At 37.3% G+C, this 5,720-nt stretch overlaps 1 long non-coding RNA gene across 1 annotated transcript; it reads right to left on the reverse strand.

Moving 5' to 3' along the window:
• Positions 1-1,964: 1,964 nt before the first annotated feature.
• LOC103375329 (uncharacterized) lies at positions 1,965-5,714 on the reverse strand. The gene is made up of 2 exons (XR_521199.1): positions 4,804-5,714; positions 1,965-2,744 (listed from the first exon to the last, which is right to left on the reverse strand). It is a non-coding gene; the product is annotated as an uncharacterized LOC103375329 (long non-coding RNA).
• Between the last annotated feature and the right edge of the window lie 6 nt (positions 5,715-5,720).

Here is a 5,720-nt window from a genome sequence, read left to right on the forward strand (position 1 = left end):
TAGCCATACTATGATTGTTGTGATTGTTGTCGTTATTGTTATTGTTGTTATTGTTGTTGTTGTTGCCGTTGTTGTCATTGTTGTTGTATTCCCCCATTGTCTGACCTCTTGCCTCCCTCCCCTTTTCTTTATTGCTGTCCTGTCCCCCCTGTTCTGGTCCGGTCGTCACAAAGAATAAAATATAAATCACACTACGGGAGAAGTATCTCAGACTTCCCCCGTAGCAGAGCAAATCTGTGTGGCACGACTGGGCATCTAGAACCATCACACTATTTGCCCAAGTTGCTGAACAGAACAGGTTAAAAAAAAACAAAAAACAACTTAACGCTCCAGTGATGGAACCGACTGACTCACATAACACAGTTTATCAAGTTAGAAATATATGTAACGTAGTCGTCTGTAAAAATGCTCACATTCTCATCAAGTTTAACAAGTTTGATATCAGACATGTGTTTGTTTACTCCTGAAAATCACTGATCATGTGACTGTTATTTTACCATCAGCAGGAAAATACACAAACATTCTTGTAAAGTCCGTTTCTTTTCCTTGTTTCCTAAGTCATATAAATCTAATATAGAACTAAAATCGTGTGTATAAAACATTTCTGACATTCACACAAATATCATTACAATTACAAAAATATGCTAAATTTAAATATATCATGATAATAATAAAAACAACTAAAGTTATGGATAAAAACTCGTCACATTCTCGACAGTTTATTATTGTAATTATAGCATGTATTTGTTCATTAACAGTACATTCATTTTATTGGTGGATTTTAAGGTAAAGTTATGTGTAAAATCTTTTTTATGACATAATCTGAAAATAACAGTTGAATCTCGCAGTTTTAAACCAACAAATGTACAATTATATTACATTAATTATAGAAGAAAATTCAACTAATAGTGGCACTTTTCTGCAGCATAAAAAGTGATTATTTGTATTAAAATGTTATTTGACCACATTTGTAATTCATTTAAATGTTGTCCTAAGTTTAAATAACCTTAATTTAAATGAAACTACCTAAAAAAAAACACTTTAATGAAAACTTAAGGCATAAAATTGCATGTTAACTGTGAAAAGTTTGGTTTCTTTGATGAACTTGTTATTTTATATGGTCTTAGTGTAGTTTTTGGTGCCACAGCTGCTGGAATGTTGTATTTTTGTGTGTTTATTTGTGTTTTACAGGCAGAAACAGTCACCAGGAATAACTTGGATCAGCTTCTAAAAGAGAAAGCGTCCCGTCACAACGAAGCTGTTTGGTTTAGTGGCACAGTGGCGCCCCCGTCTGTCGGCTTCTGGTGTTGGTTAATTAATTACAAATTGTGACACAGAAACAACTAAAATGACAGAAAATAACCTTCTCAGAAAAAATACAACAACTTTCTATTGTTATAAATACAGTTTGTAGCCTTGATTGGACATTAATGTGTATTTCTAACGTTTACTGAAGGATATTTACACATAAAAACAATGAAACTACCTTTGAATACGGCTGAAAACGTTATAATACGAATAATCAGGCTGCTGCTCAATACTGCAAAAAGGTGACATTATTAGTTTATGGTGTCATTTTATGAAAAAAACAAAAAACAAATGTCCACCTACAAAATTATTGGATTTAGAAATGAAATGCAAAACCACCACTATTAAACATTTGACTGTGAATTCTAATAATAAACTGTTAATGTTAGATCATATCAGGGGTAAAATGAGTTTTAATAAACATTTAACAGATCACTTTTGACGTTGTTTGACATCAGACATTTAAATCCACCGTCTGTTTTTGTGGTTTTCTTGACATTTCTTTTATGTATTTCTAAAACATCCATGAAATAAAAAGAATACATTCCCAAAAATGACAGTTTTTATTTGAAATCGTTTCTTACAGTGTGAAAGGATCCAGATGAAGCTGCCGGATGCTCGACTTCTTCTGATATCTTAAAGATGAAACTCTCAGAAACAGTTTTCTCATCTTTATTCATTTTTAATCCTTCAGCTCTTCAGATTCTTAGAATTCATTCATAGTAGCTTAAACACTGCATCTCCAATGTCCCGTTTCTTGCTTTCTTTCTTTTAAACTTCAAAAAATTCAACACCAGCAAACTTCCAGTGAGTTAAACTCTTAAAAAACGTGATGCTCAACATCATAAAACATGTAAGTAGAATAGAATAGAACTTTATTGATCCTTTGGTGCAAACCTCAGCGAAATTGTTGAATTAAAGTAATTTAACTTAATTTAATTTAATAAATTAAACCTCACCGGGAATCATACAACCAGTAAATCTCGTATTTTGTGCTCAGAAAAGTTCAAAACAAAAGAAGAAAAGTCGCACTAAATATTCTTCATCTTCACTTCTTTTTCTGACATTTGTGAGCTCTTCTTTAAATACTTCCTGTGTTTTCTGGTTTGAACCTCAGACTTTAACAACAATCATAATAATAATGAAAAGCCTTCACAAGAGAACAAGTACTTCCAAAACAAATACAGAAAGTGCAGATTAATAATAATCAATATTGCTGCATGACAACAAGAAATGCAAGAACTATAATGTTGACATGACGCTGAGAATCAAGCCTGTTAAATACGCGACACCATTTGGTCGGTCGGCGTCGCAGCAGCAGAGTGCTCAGAAGAAGAAGAAGATGTGATCGTAAATATGAAAGCGTAGAGCGTCGCTGCTCCTCTCCTCAGTCCAGAACTAGACGCCAGCAGGTCTGCGTTTAGCTTCAGCTCGAGCTGCAGGAAGACGGAAACTTTCTTTAGGATCACAGTTAATTCTGCACCGGCAGCGTTACAAGAAAACCTGGACCAGTCCGAGTCACCTTCATGTTCCTGAACCACCTTCACCGGTTTTATGTTCTCAGAAACAGGAAACATGTACAGATTTACACTCTCAGTGACCTTCTGGAGCTCCGGTACCACCCTTTGTTTATAAAATCTTTACTTTTTCCCCATTTTCAAGAACCAATAACAAAGACGTTTTCCTCTGTTGGATCCATTTAGTCATGAATGCTGGAAACTGTTCCGTCTGTGTCCTCACCACATTTTTATTTCTGGAGATATTGTTTTGTTTCTTTTTCAAGGGTGGAAATTAAAAATAGATAAATCTGCTGAAACACCCTGCAGAACAAAGGTTTGGATCCCCAACAAGAGATGAACGAACTGAACCTGAGACGGTGCAGCTACGTTTCATGAACTGTGTCTCCAGCAGGGGGCGACACTGAAGCGTTCAGTTGGACGTCTGCTGTTGGTTTATGTCCTGCTTTCCACCTGTTCTACTGCTGACTTCACCCTGTGACATCAACTATCGCAGCTTTTATTGTGTTATTGTCTGTTTTGATGCAGTTTGGAGTAAATCAACAGCGACTGGAGGGACGGATGTGAAACTTTGCTCATGTGAATCAGTCCTCTTTTCAAGCGTCACCTCGAAACCTCAGTCGCCACAACATGCAGCTCCAAAGACGAAATGAGAAGAAGTGGTTCTCTTTAAACTCGACTTTGGTTTCCTGGTGTCGAACTAGGCCAAGTTGTTTTTATTTTAAGCTATCACCATGGCAACCCTGATGAACGTCAACCGTTGTGGCCAAGATTGGTTGGACATCTTTGCAAGTAGCCTGTGGTTCTCATGCTTGTGGTTTTTGTCTTATTAGTCATAAATAATTAGAGATACTGAGAACTCACTGCCATCCGTCACAGTTTTATCACCTTTACTTGTACATGATGAGAGATAAAGCTGAATAGAGACAGAAAAGTAAACCAAGACAAGAAAACTTTAACAATCAAAACGTTGCTGATAATTATTTCTGCATTTAAAACTATTCTTTCAGAGTTTTGCAATAATAGAAAAACAAACGAGCACAACGCAGAACAAAACAACAGTGAAGTGTGTGAACACATTAAACACGGATTATGTCCATGAATCTATTGCTGATCAAGCAAATGCTGGTTCTGCTTTCAAATTCATTTAAAAAGGCAGATGAAAGATAACTTAATCCAGGATTAGTTAATTCTGAAACTGCCTTCACAGAACCAGTTAGCTGGATAACACTCAACAGGATTGTTTTGTCCTGATAACATGTTATTGTGAATTAATTTAGCCACATTTTAAAAATTAATCCCAACTGAGAGGATGGAGATTAAGCTAAACTAAACTAAGCTAAGTCAAGTTAATTTAAGCTCAGGTAAATTCAGTTTAGTTAAGTTAAGCCAAGTCAAATTGAGGCAAGTTAAGCTAATCTGATTTAAATTAAGCTAAAGTACGATAAATTAAGCAAAGCTAAGGTAAACTATATGACATGAGGCTAAGTTCAGTTAAGTTAAGCTAAACTAAGGCAAGTTAACCTAAGTTAAGCTAAGGTCAACTAAGTTAAGTCAAGCTAAGCTAAGCTAAGTTAAACTAAGATAGTAAGTTAAACTCAGCTAAGTTAAGCTAAACGAAGCAAAATTACTCTAAGCTCAATTAAACAGCTCAGTTAGGCTAAGTTAGGCTACACTAAGTCTGGCTAAGCTAGGCTAAGCTAAGCTATGCAAAGCTCAGTTCAGTTCAGTTATCTTGACAATTAGTGAATGATGTGACCCAAAACTGAAAAACCTGAATAATTACAGTGACACTGTTGCAACAGATTAAATGACTAATGATGTATACAAATTAAAACAACAACAACAACAACAACATAATAATATGAGCTAATTATACGATTTCGACACTCTTGTCTCTGACCTCTCGCCAGGCCACAAGAAGAGATGATCAACACACGTAATCCAGCGTCACAATGAATTTCAGAGGCCTTCTTACCTCTAGCCAGTTTTTTCATGGTGTAGATACACAGGATGAGTATGATGGTGTAGAGGATGAACAGCAGGATGGAACACAGCAGCTTGGTCGGAGTTATCTGAGGAGGCTCAGGAGGATCAGTCGGGTTGGGCTGGATTAGATTCTCGTCGTTGACTGCAATTAAGGAAACGTCAGAGTTTTGTGATTCATCATCAGCTGCCGACAAACTCAATCAGCATCGAGGAAATCGAATTACTGCCATTTGTCAGACTTTGCGTTGCTTAAACTTTAAAGGTCTGCAAATGGATTCAAGTCAGACGAGCGCTTGGCCACGTCGTAGTTTACACTCACTACCACTGAAATATTCCTTCTCTTCAAGCCTCTGCACACTGAGAGTCCTTTGAGGTTCAGTATATTCACACACATTCATGGTGCATCTACAAATGTCACCTTTTGCACTAAAGCAGCCCACATCATGATGCTGCCACCTCCGTGCTTCACTGTCAGGACCATGCATCCACTGTGGTGACCCTGGTCAGGTTCACACCGAACATCTGGACTCCATCTGAGCCCAACAAAGTCATCGTGGTTTCATCTGAACAGGCTCCCGAAGTTCAGGCTTCTGTTCATGTTCCTTAGCAAAGTCTCATTTTGCAGCTTTGTATCAAAAAGTAAGCAAACATGGACAGACTCAGCCCATAGGTCCAAACCTGAGGAAGTTCTGCTGTTCACATTTAAATTCAGCACCGTGTTGGTGCCACTGGTTCACTTTGGCCACACTGTGTTTCTGCTTTGGAGCCGGTAGCGTTTGTATTGTACAGTTCATAAGACAAAACAATCTTGTAACTTCAAAACAATGAGGCAGTGGAAAATCCCCTCCGTCTCAACCAGCGCTCACTCGGTCATCTGCTTCCTGTGGGCGGAGCCACAGAGTCTGC

Source organism: Stegastes partitus, unplaced genomic scaffold, assembly GCF_000690725.1.
Source record: "Stegastes partitus isolate 25-593 unplaced genomic scaffold, Stegastes_partitus-1.0.2 Scaffold2553, whole genome shotgun sequence".
Classification (NCBI taxonomy): Eukaryota; Metazoa; Chordata; class Actinopteri; family Pomacentridae; genus Stegastes; species Stegastes partitus.